Source organism: Adiantum capillus-veneris, chromosome 2, assembly GCF_014529385.1.
Source record: "Adiantum capillus-veneris isolate H3 chromosome 2, ASM1452938v2, whole genome shotgun sequence".
In the NCBI taxonomy this organism is placed as follows: domain Eukaryota; kingdom Viridiplantae; phylum Streptophyta; class Polypodiopsida; order Polypodiales; family Pteridaceae; genus Adiantum; species Adiantum capillus-veneris.
In genome coordinates, this window is record NC_140932.1 from 11,802,048 (window position 1) to 11,814,069 (window position 12,022).

Here is a 12,022-nt window from a genome sequence, read left to right on the forward strand (position 1 = left end):
AAAGAATGAGTAAGAAACTGAAGTTCATCAAGTACAATTTCTAAGCCCTTTATTTATCAAAGTCGCTTTCTCGGCCTGGTAGTCAACCATGGCGTAGTTCTTGTGGTACCAAGAGATCTTGAGTAGAACGTCACTCGCGTGCCCTAAACACCCCTGTCATTGCAAACGAAGTTTGCCAATGCTCGGTGTAATGGCAACATCCCATCCGGGTGCCAGTCGAACTACCTCAGCCTGTGGCGTCAGTCTCTCGGGCGTAATTCCAAATCGAGCCGCCAATTCCAAGTGAAAAGAAGTTGGCCTTGGCTCCTTCAAAAGAGCTTCCTGATCCTTCACTTTGCCCCAAAAGCAGCAAAGTTTGTACCTTCATTCATTAGATTCGGTGCAGGTCCCACGCCATGTGGTATCAGTTCTACTTTTCTATCTGCCTTTTCTGCCACATTCCTCAGCTGCTCTCGAACTCTCAGGCCTGTCGTCGTCTTTATCATTTTGTTCTTTCTGTGCCTTTTTAGGGCACTTCGCGGAGATATGTCCATGTTCCCCGCATCCAAAGCACTTCCCCTCTCTGATGAAGCGAGCTCTCTCCTCAGGAGTAAGCTTGGGTCGTGCATCCTTTTTCTCTGGGTTGCTCTTTTTCTTTCTACTTTCATTCCCAGAAGTCTGTTCGGCTCGTGGTTTCATGGCCTTATCTGTGGGGTAGGTCAAACTGCCAGAGTGAATGGCAAAGCCCCGCTTCGCATGACTCATCAACTCCTAAATAGAAGCTGACTTCTATTCCAAGCAGTGATCTCGGATCTCTGTAGGTAGACCCAAGGTAAACCGCTCAATGTGTTCTCTGAACGAGATCTTCTTGAATGAAGAGGCGGGTAGAAAAGAGCTCCAGAATCTTTCACAGTAAGCATTGATTGTATCTTTCTTGGTCATTCGAAGATGGTTCCAAGCAGCTCGTATATCTCATTCATATTCTTGCGTCAACCAAGAAGAAATAAAAAGCTTCTTAAAATTTCAGCCATTTAACTGGCGCAGTCTTGTTAAAAGAAGCGTGGACCACCAAGTACGAGCATGCCTCTGAAAGTAAGAGGCAGCTCTCCGAATCTTGGAGTGCTCTGAATAGCGTCCTCCCGCGAAAGCGATGTCAAACTGCTGTATAAAAGACAAAGCCTTCGAAGCATCTGAGTATCGTGAAAAAGTATCAAACTTGATTGAGTGGCCACCTTCCTTAAACTCTCGGACTTTCTTGCTTTTATCTTCGAGAAAGTCATACTGGTTGGCTTTGTAAAAATTCTTCTTGTTTGCATAAAAGTTTCCATTGGTAGAGTTTGAATTGTCCGTAGACGAGTCCTATGTAGAAGTGTCACTCACTGGGCGAGACTTAGACTTCCTTGCCTTTTTCTTGCCCTTTCCGAAGCGTTGTTTCTTGCTTCGCTTTTTGCTTTTCCTATCTTCTTCGTTCGAGTTTGAAGAGCTAGAAGAACTGTCAGAAGTAGAAGAAGAAGAAGAACTGGGTAGGCCTTCAAACTTGACGCACTTCTTGAGTTTCTTTGCCTTGTCGAATGTTGACCGACGACCCAAATATCCCGGGAAGTCAGTGTCTTTCTTGTGCTTTTTGCCGTGCTTTTTGCCTTTCTTTTGCACGTCGAAAAGCTAAGCAATCCGTGCATCAACCACGTTCTCCAGTTCCTTCTCCGTATATTTCTTGGAGGTAGACGGTTTCTTGAGAGCGGGTTTCAGGAGTGGTGTTGTAGTTCTTTGCCACTCCATTTGTACCTCTTCCAAAGAGGTCTGGTTCATATATTTTGCCATCTTCAGGTCCTTGGCAAAATTGAGCATCATCTTTGTTGCATCACCAATCAATTGACGACGCTCCATCTCTTGCTGCTCCGCCTGAGTAGGCCTAGGCGGACCATACTCCGTGCCGGAATCTTCGTTGTGATCCCTGCCCGCATCTTCAGATGCAGAGGGAGTCGACTGAGCATTGCCTGAAGCCATAGGTTCCGCGGAAAAAAAATAATAATCGGGGATCGGATTTCCCGTAGAAGAGAAATCGGCCGTGCTCCGATACCACTATAACAGACTTGGACACTCCAAGTCAAGAATCAATCGCGACAGCACCAAATAACCACTTCAAAACAATTCACAGATCACAATAGATTTGCACTGGCCCAGCGGAGTTCCGTGCCTAGAGATATTGGCCCCAAAGACTGGCGCCCCTTTCGGTATTTCTTTTTATATTAATCAGATCAAAGTACAAGAGAGTGGCTAGGGTTTCACTCTCAGACTCTGCGTCCAGATGCTCTGAGAAGTGAAGCCCTCACCACGTATTTGAAGGTACGAGGGATGCGCAAAAGCAGAGCCCCAAAAGCTTTTAAAAATAAAAAGCATCAGTTCTCTCTCTTAGAGAGTCTCTTTTTTTTTTTTAAAAGCAAGTTCTCTCTTTCTCATGGCATGGAGAAAAAGCAAGATTAGCGTCGCTCATCATTTTATTTATTTTTATTTTTTTTAGCCTCCGCGATTTCCGGAATTTAGGGTTTTGGACATAAATTAGGGTTTGCAAGAATTTTAGGGTTTCTGGCAGAAATTAGGGTTTCTGCTGTCCGCCACGTCATCACTTTGTGACACCCACCTAGATTCACTCTCCCTAGGAGGTGCTCCTTGCTAATCTCTTGGTCAAAGCCGGAATTCTCCGTGTAGTAATTGTATCTAAAGTCATTTGCATGATACTAGGACAACTATGTGACCTTTGGGTCTCGAGCTAATTTGACTGTGTTTTGCAGATCTTGGCCGAGAGGCCTAAAATCTAGAAAAGAAGAAGAAGCAGAAGAAGTTTATATCAACTTATAGGACCCCGTCCGATGGAGCCTATAATAAAATTAAGCTAGAGCCCTTGCGCAAACAACTGATGACGTGGCTGATAGTGTATGGATAGGACAAATATCGCGTTGACTACTGACATGGCAGATTTCCGGATTTTGCGCTGACAGGTGGCACGTGGCAGTTGTATGGAATTTCCGTTTTTTGCACTGGTTGAAATTGGCAAGATTTAGCGCTACCTTTTGAAGCAATTGTTTTTGACTTGAAGTGCTTTTAAGATTAATGCTTTTTGCTTTTAGCAACCCTTGTACTCTTTATAAGTTCCCACTCTTTTGAGGGCATCTGGACGTAGAGTCTCGGAGAGTGTTGGACCCTCGAGAGTTGTACCTTGTCGAGTCAATGATTCCTTGTCGAGTCAATGATTAAGAAATACCGGAAAGGGTACGAGTCGTTGGGGCCAACTGGCTTGAAACTCCGCCGCGCTGTGTCAGCTTTTCTCTCTTTTATTCACGTTGTTTTGTAGTACTAAAGTGTGAAGTGTGAAGTTTTTGGCCCAGGTCTGCTAATGCTAGCCCATTTGCAGCCCCTTGGACAATCTACATCCATGGAGCCTCTCTCTTGACCATTCCCTTACCGCATCGAGCGCTCACATCGCTGTCCATCAACTCATCCATCATCACCTGCGTTTTCAGTCCTGCTTTGCGTGACGGATCGGCTGCGTTTTTGCAGCCAGATCTGCAATTTTGCAGCCAGCTTCTCTCACATCGAGGGCGCAAATCAACTCCAGATCTACCCCTTGGTAGGTTACCTCAATGCAATAAAGTCAATGATTTCTTTTGGGATTTGAGGGACTGACGGGCCGCCGACAGTATTCTGCTGAATGGCTTTATGCAAAAGAAGTATTTTGAAATGGGAATTCCTAAGATGATCTGCTACATGTGCTCTCTCATGTGTATTGTTTGAGTGCATGTTTGAAAAGCGAAATGACTGCAACATCTTGTCTTGTTTACCTGAGGGGTGATGTGGACATGATAGTAACGAGATTTAGTAGTTCAAGATATCTGTGAAAAGATGATCGTGATCTCGACGGGGATAGTGATGTGAATGTTCAGTGATTGTCGTCTACATGCAAGTGCTGGATATGGGTGGTCTAGTATGTTAGTACTTAGAGTCGGTGTCTGTTGTGTTTGAGTTCAAACTCTTGTCCGATGGTGGCTCTAGTATCTCCCAGGAGCAGATTAGCGAGTGGGCTTTTTTGTGGCTATGCCCGACCGTATCTGAGGGAGACGTACCTGTTCTCAAGGATGCATTCCACGGTGTTGCTCACCCGGTAGGCTGGCATGAGGTGGAACTCCCATTCCTAGGGTTTCCCGAGGTTAGAGTCTCGAGTGTTCAACAATTTTCGTACTGAATATGTGTCAGGTCACTTTCAATGAGTTTAAATATTTATTAGTATTTTTAGCCATTTATCAAGACCGTGGGGTTTTGTAGTAGGTAGGGAAATTCTGGGAATTGCCTATATATGTAACCCATCCCCTTTTACTTTTCCCATATATTGTGATCATTGTAGAGCTCCAACGTTTGGGCGCACTCTCTCTCTCTCTCTCTCTCTCTCTCTCTCTCTAGCGTTTTCTCTTGCTAGCATTTTTGCAGTGTGCGGCCTCACCCTCTCTAGCGTTTTTGCTCACCATCAATCTCTCTCTCTCTCTCTCCGTCTCTCTCTCTCTCTCTCTGGCATTTTTCACCTGTGATCCCTCTTCCTCTTACTAGTGCTCCCCTCCTTTGCCGTGTACATGCCCTCTCAGTGTGTCATTGGTTGCAGTGTGTTCCCGTGCTCGTACGGTGGGCGGTTCGCGCTAGGAGCTTGAGTACAAGGAGATCCAACCTGATAGATCCGAGATTTATTGGCTGCCCGGTCCCGAGAGGAGGTTTGCTCGCGGTTGCAAACAAGTTCATCACCCTTTTCCCTTGCACCTTTGACATGTTGAACTAGTTTTTGTCCCATGTCTGTTTTGCAGGCGTAATCCAGTGCGATTTTGTCACAAAGGCATGAAGGACAAAGGCTAGACAGAAGGGGATCTAATGCCTAGGAACGAGTCAGAAGAAGTTCTAATCAACTTGCTGGCGAGGACCCAAAGGGATTAGAGTTAAAAACCTAACCCACCCAACTTGTGGAGCCCGGCTAAGGGGCCTAAAACCTTCTGAAATAAAGCTAGGTCCAAAATCGCGTGGAGCATGCTGACATGGCAGTGCTATATAGACGCCTGTGATTTCCGATGCGAATTGCAGATAGGGTGCTTACGTGGTAGCGTGTATGGACAATTGCTATACGCTAGCTTTTGGGATTCGAGATGTGTTTAGATCCTATGCTTTTCATGTAACTGCTTTTGGGCATGGCCAAGGGACTTTAAAAGAGTGCCAGAGCCTCTTCTCTCGACAGATTAGCTTGGAGCTTGCTAGAGAGTGGACCCTCAGACTTTGTACTTTGTGGAAGCTTAATAAATAAAGAATTACCAAGAAGGGACGCTAATCTTTGGGGCAACTACTTCTCTGCGCATAGCTCTGCTGTATCGTGTCGCCTCTTTCTCTCACGTTTGCTCAGTAGTTTGAGTTTCTCTCACGTGTGTTGCTCTAGATATTCGGCTTGGAGTGTCCAAGTCTTTTATAGTAGTCCCTGATTCCCTTGTGCAATCCACAACAATACTTTTCAATCTGTGTCAGACAATGGCACAAACTTGTAGGTGCTTACTGGCAACAAGGCGCCCATAACTGCTTATTGTACTCTTCAAGATTCGCTTAGTTTAGGTTGACTTGAAGGAGTCAAATTGTCATAACAGGTGCCCATAAAAGTGGTGCTCCAAAGTCGACCATTCCAGTACTCGCATCACCCGTTTGATCTGTCATATCTGCATTTTGGGCATATGGTTGTGAAAAGCCATCCATACCAAATTGTGTTCCAAACATTCAAAATTGACCATAGGCACCTTGAAAACCTTGTTGGACACCCATGTTCTCATACATAGGGTTAACCATGCTTGGTTGCATTGTCCAAACACATTCCTTGGCCTATAAGCTTGCAAATTTGTGGAAGGTCCAACCATAGCTTGAAACACTGAACCACAAAATTAACCAGGATATGAAGTAGGCAATGGAAGGGTCTTGACACACAGCCTGTTCGTTACTCCCTTGACCATTCACAAACAATTCTTGTCCAGGTAAAGCAAATTGCTTTGGATCAATGGACACCACTGGTTGCTCAGTCATATGGGCTTTTCCTTGAGCATCAAGAGACCCGTGTGCATGGAAAGTCTCCCTTTCCTACAACGCTGTAAGAACTCGTGCATTGTTGGATTCTTGACCAATTGTGGAATACTTTCCATGCAGCTAAGCAGTTGAGCTTTAAACAATCTGTCCTCTTCTTGAATAGTTGAAGGAACTTTCTCTGTGCCATGTGAGGAAGATCTCTCTTCAAATACCTACTTGGTCTCTCTTCTCTGCCATAATATATGCTATGTGTTGCATTCACCCACAACATCCACATTGCATTTTTTGAAGAAAAATTGACTATCCTGTTGATGGAAACCATATAACCGGCCAATACACAATTGAGGGTGGTACTAATTCAATGACCTGTCAAATTTACACAGAGGATTAAGAAAAAGAGAGAACCCAGATGCGTCCAGTGACTCGTGACACGTGTCACTATGTACATGAAGACCAACACCTTGTAGGCCCCAAAGACTGGCATCCCTTTTGTCACAAGGCGGGCACCATGTGCCAATAGAAAAGAACAGACTGAACATACTATTAGCACTTCAATAACAACTGAACTGAAAGAGAGAGACGACACGCGACACGGAGTGGCGGAATTCTACCCTAGAGAGTATTGGCCCCAAACCTTGGTGCCCATTTCGGTATTTCTTTATATTGCATCAACACAGTACAAGCCGGTACTTTAGACTCTGCACCTTCTCCAGGAAGCATGCCAAAGAATGAGCCCTAGCCTCATATTTAAAGGCCCTTGGCCTAAAAAGCAGTTTACATGAAAAGCTTTCAAACTCGAAAGCTTCCGGCCCAAAAAGCAATGCCAAAAGCTACCAGCGTAAATCACGGAAATCTGTACAGCCTGCCACGTCATCAACTAGTGCAATTTTTTGAAATCTCCCTGCTGCCCTTAGGGTTAGGGTTAGGGTTTTTGCAGTTTTAGGGTTTTTGCAAGCACATTAGGGTTTGCAGGTTTTAGGGTTAGGGTTTCAGCAGTTAGGGTTTCTTGTAGAAATTAGGGTTAGGGTTTTTGCTCTCGAACAGCCACGTCATCACTTGTGAAGTTTAGGCCCCTCGGCCACATCTGTAAGTTGGCTCCATTCTTTAGGCTTGACATGTCAGCAGTTTGTTACATCTCCCCGGCAAATAACCACAAGGGTCCGGGCCATGAGTAAAAACATCACTTTTCAATCATTCAATACTCCCCCCGCAAATAACCACAAGGGTCCAGGCCATGAGTAAAAACATCACTTTTTAATCATTCAATACTCCCCCCGCAAATAACCACAAGGGTCCGGGCCATGAGTAAAAACATCACTTTTCAATCATTCAATACTCCGCCCGCAAATAACCACAAGGTTCCGGGCCATGAGTATGAACAAGCATTCTCAAACATAATTTCTCACTACTGCACCCGGGAGTAAAATCACCAATCATTGAATTAAGTATTAAAACTAGAGTCAACCAATTCAAATCGGCACCAAGACAGGTTCAAAACAAATACCATCCATTTCCAACAAACTCCAAACAGGATCACCAAACAAGATCAAACAGAACTCAAACTTAAAAAGCAATCTCGACATAAGTCGAGCTCGAAAAGTCGACTGACTTACCATCCTGAAACCTGCATCAAAAATTAGGGTTAGGTTTCTTCCATAAGGTTGTAGAGAAGCACAGCATGGTCCATCAACTCTTGGACAGACAATGTTTCTTTGGCGGCGATGGTAGTCCCAAGGTAGCAATCGCACTGGACCTCCAAGGTCATTTGATTGTGAAGAGACATCTACTGGGAGATGTCGAGAAACTTCAAGTTATAATCTGCTAGGGTTTCCATGGCAAGCATTTCAGGATACCCCACTCTGCCAGAAGTTGCACTCCAAAGGAAGATGTCAGAAACCATATAACTTCGGGCAAAAATTTTCTTGAAAGCTTGCCATGTCCTTGGAAGTGTGCGGCTTGGTAGCTATAGACATCAACATCTGCATGGCACTACTTCTGAGAAAAACAGTGACTCGAAACAATCTGGGATCCTTCTTTTGCAAGTGATCTTAATGGCTTATGCCCTATAAGACATGAGAGGTGAAGAGGGGAGCGCGCCCAATGCGCGATGAAGTAAGGGTGGGAGTGGCTAATAAGTCATGGTTGGAAGGCGAAGATACCTCAAATAAAAATTCCAATAAGTCCATCTGCTCTTTTATAGGACCGGAAGTCTGCTCTTTTGTGGGACCGGTATGCTTTTAGAAAAGCACACGCCTGATGCTCTGATACCACTGTCACAAGGTGGGCACCACGTGCCAATAGAAAAGAACAGACTGAACACACTTTTAGCACTTCAATAACAACCGAACTGAAAGAGAGACGACACGTGACACGGAGTGGCGGAATTCCACCCTAGAGAGTATTGGTCCCAAACCTTGGCGCCCTTTTGATATTTCTTTATATTGCATCAACACAGTACAAGCCGGTACTCCAGACTCTGCACCTTATCCTGGAAGCATGCCAGAGAATGAGCCCTAGCCTCATATTTAAAGGCCCTTGGCCTAAAAAGCAGTTTACATGAAAAGCTTTCAAACTCAAAAGCTTCCGGTCCAAAAAGCAATGCCAAAAGCTGCCAGCGTAAATCACGGAAATCCGTACAGCCTGCCACGTCATCAACCAACGCAATTTTCTGAAATCTCCCTGCTGCCCTTAGGGTTAGGGTTAGGGTTTCTGCAGTTTTAGGGTTTTTGGCAGCAGAACTAGGGTTTGCAGGTGTTAGGGTTAGGGTTTCCAAAATTAGGGTTTGCAGGTTTTTAGGGTTAGGGTTTCCAGAATTAGGGTTTCAGCAGTTAGGGTTTTTGGCAGAAATTAGGGTTAGGGTTTTTGCTCTCGAGTAGCCACGTCATCACTTTGTGGCAGTTTAGGCCCACATCTGTAAGTTGGCTCCATTCTTTAGGCGTTGCCACGTCAGCAGTTTGTTACACCTTTTGGTATTTTTTATTCAAAAAACGATCCGAACACTTAGACCAAACTCTCACCAAGCTGTCCAAACCTATCAAGTGAAGAAGTTGTAGGTTTTTGACCCCGTTTTGACAACATAACGGTGCCAAAATCTCTATAGGTCAAAAGTACAAACCTAGGACGCATTTCCTTGCATTTTAGAAGCTTCCAAGTGAGCTGCAAGGAAATTTCAGCATGCTGTAATTTTCTGTTTTGGTCTCTGTCAGGTGCCCAAACTCCTGTATAACCACCCCAAGGCTTCCCTGAGGCTTCCCGTTAACTTGCAATTTAGGTGCGAAACCGTAAACCTGCAAATAAACGCAGCAAGCTGTAATTCTTTGTTTTGGATCATTTCGAGCGGAAAAACACGTCTACAAGTGTTAGGAGTTCCCACACATGATGGGACACTTCCCTTTTGATTTGGATGAGTTTTCATGCGATCTATCGCGATGGAACTGTGCGTACTTGTGGGGGATTTAGCAATTTGCTAATCCGGTTCATGTTCGGAAGGCTCTTGCCTTGGCAAACGCTTATAAAACCCACAAGATGGTACATAGTCATTTGAATTTTGAGTAGCCCAACTAGTGGGGCATTACCATACGTGTAAGGGGGAGAGAGATGCACGAGAACGGAATCATCGCACTACATGAGACATGGGAATAAGGCAAACTTTCCATTAAAGCTTCAAATGAAAATCCACTCATAAATGAAAAAAGCAGCCCCCCCCCCCCCCCCTCTCTCTCTCTCTCTCTCTTTTGGGCAACCCCCAAGCTAGAAGAGACCTTCTAGAGTGTGTGTTGACCAGTAGGTGGCTCTCCTTCAGCCATGTGTCCACTATGCCCCTTAAGGTTGAGTTTCCTAACCCCTCTGGACTTATGAAGTTGTCAGTGACTTGTCGAGTGGCCCAAATTCTATTTAGGCGCACACAAGCTTCCATACTCATCAAAATTTAGTGCTAACTGGCTCGAACAATCCCCGACCGACTGACCTAGATTCCTGATGTGAGAAACCTGCTTGACTACAACCATTTCACACTGGCCATGCAATGTCCACTTGCACCTTTTCAAGGGTTTCGGGGGAATTAGTAAAAATAAAATATGTAGTATATATTTAAAGAATGCAACATGAAAACTACACCTCTTAATGACATACATAAGTAGAGATTGTTGGAGAGTTGTGGTAGTTCATGGGAGCGTGGTCTGACATCATCCCTACATAGCCGGTCTAAGGCCTCCTTGCTAGCTGTGGATTTCATTGTCAATACGCGTGGGATCCAGCGTGGGGTTGCTACACACAAGATAGAAATTGATACTGCTAGTCTTGCCGACTGGCATGCCATGATTAGAGGACATACTACCTTGCCTTTCTCATGAGGGGTGGTTGGTGTTCTTTGTCCCCTCCCGCCAGCTGACTGTCGCTTGCCATGGGACTCTTGTTTTTGACATCGCTCAGACTCACCTTCGGCTAGTGTTTTAGTGTGTACTCCCTCTTGACCAACATTTGAATGTTCACTGGCAGTCTATTCGTGGGTTCCCTTGGCAAGCGCTCGTGTTAATGTGGTTTTCCCCGTAGAGGAGGCAGCTCTGTGGAGATTATGGATTTGGGATGGAGTCTTGTTGGCGGAGTTGGTTTGGGATCCTCGTGAGTGGTAGTGGCGTTCTGAGCAGATTGATGGGGAACTAGTGTCTTTCTTTGAGTACATTGTTCGCATTGGGTGATGGATACTTTTGAGTGAGCATCACCCTCCTCACCGTCTGTGTGAGAGACTTGGTCTTAGTAATGCATCTCTCTTGCTTTTTAGTTACAGTTTTGGTCATGCATTTGGAGCCTCAAAGTCAGTCGAAAGATATATTACTTTGTGTATGATTGCACATGCAAGACTCCTTGTTGGTACTTAGGTTGCATGTACTGACCACGACTGGACATGTCATCAATGTACTACACTGCAGGAGGAGTCCCATTAATTTTGAATATGTCCATATGCACGCCCAATTTGCAGGTAGTATGTTGTTTGCTCATTAGAGTTGGCATTCATGACGGGTTTGTGACATGGGGGGCGGTTGCATGGCTATTGCAATTTTCGGGGTCACATACTCTTTTTGATGGTTCTCCTTCATATCCGGTTTTCATGCTCACATCCTTGGGTTACAGACGAGGCAGTCTTGATATGCTTCCACCCATTGTGCATCAGTTTGATCTACATCTGGTATTTGTTGCATTATGGATTATGTGGAACGCTTGCTATGCTCACATTTTGGGCTCCTCTACTCCGTGGTAAACAAGTCAACAAGATTGTGATTAGAAGTCATGTGGGTATGTTGTTCAGCATAATCACAAGCTATTGAGACTGATAGTATTCTGCCTAGGGGCTTCTACAAGGACTTCAACATTTTGTCTCATTCTACTGGTTCGGTGATGATGATTCTGGTGCATCAAAGACATCCAAAGTGGTCAATGCGGACTTGGATGTGATGACTAGATATATCCAATGCGATTGAGAGTGACATCTAAAGTCAAGTGCGGATCAAGATGTGAATGTTCAGTGTTGTGCTACATGCTCTGTGGTGGTATGCCATGTGTGAGTGTAAAGTCTAGTATGGATGGTCACGATCATGTTTGATCCTTCGTGCCATGTTGGTTTTGACAGGTGTAATCGAGAGTGACTACTTCTCTTTTACGCGCCGTTTGGGGGGGGGGGGGGGGGGGGGGGTATCGGTTGGCACCTCGCCTTTGACGGAAGACACAGATAGAGGGACCACAGACCTGATGATGTGGCCGTGCATAAGCACTGTATGGACTGATGATGTAGTGGTGCTGATATGGAAGCATAATGATGCTGCACACGATGTTGCTTTTCAATAAAAAATCACATGTGGGAATATTTTGAGCCAAGATTGCTTTTGAAAGCCTCGGTTGTAAATAGCAGTTGTTTTTCAGTTTCTTTTTGCGAGCAGGAGCTACAAGTGAGTGG

At 45.0% G+C, this 12,022-nt stretch overlaps 1 protein-coding gene across 2 annotated transcripts in view; it reads left to right on the forward strand.

The window, feature by feature from the left end:
* Window positions 1-12,022, forward strand: part of LOC147462374 (uncharacterized) — a 65,907-nt gene that overhangs the window by 52,067 nt on the left and 1,818 nt on the right. The window lies entirely within an intron of this gene.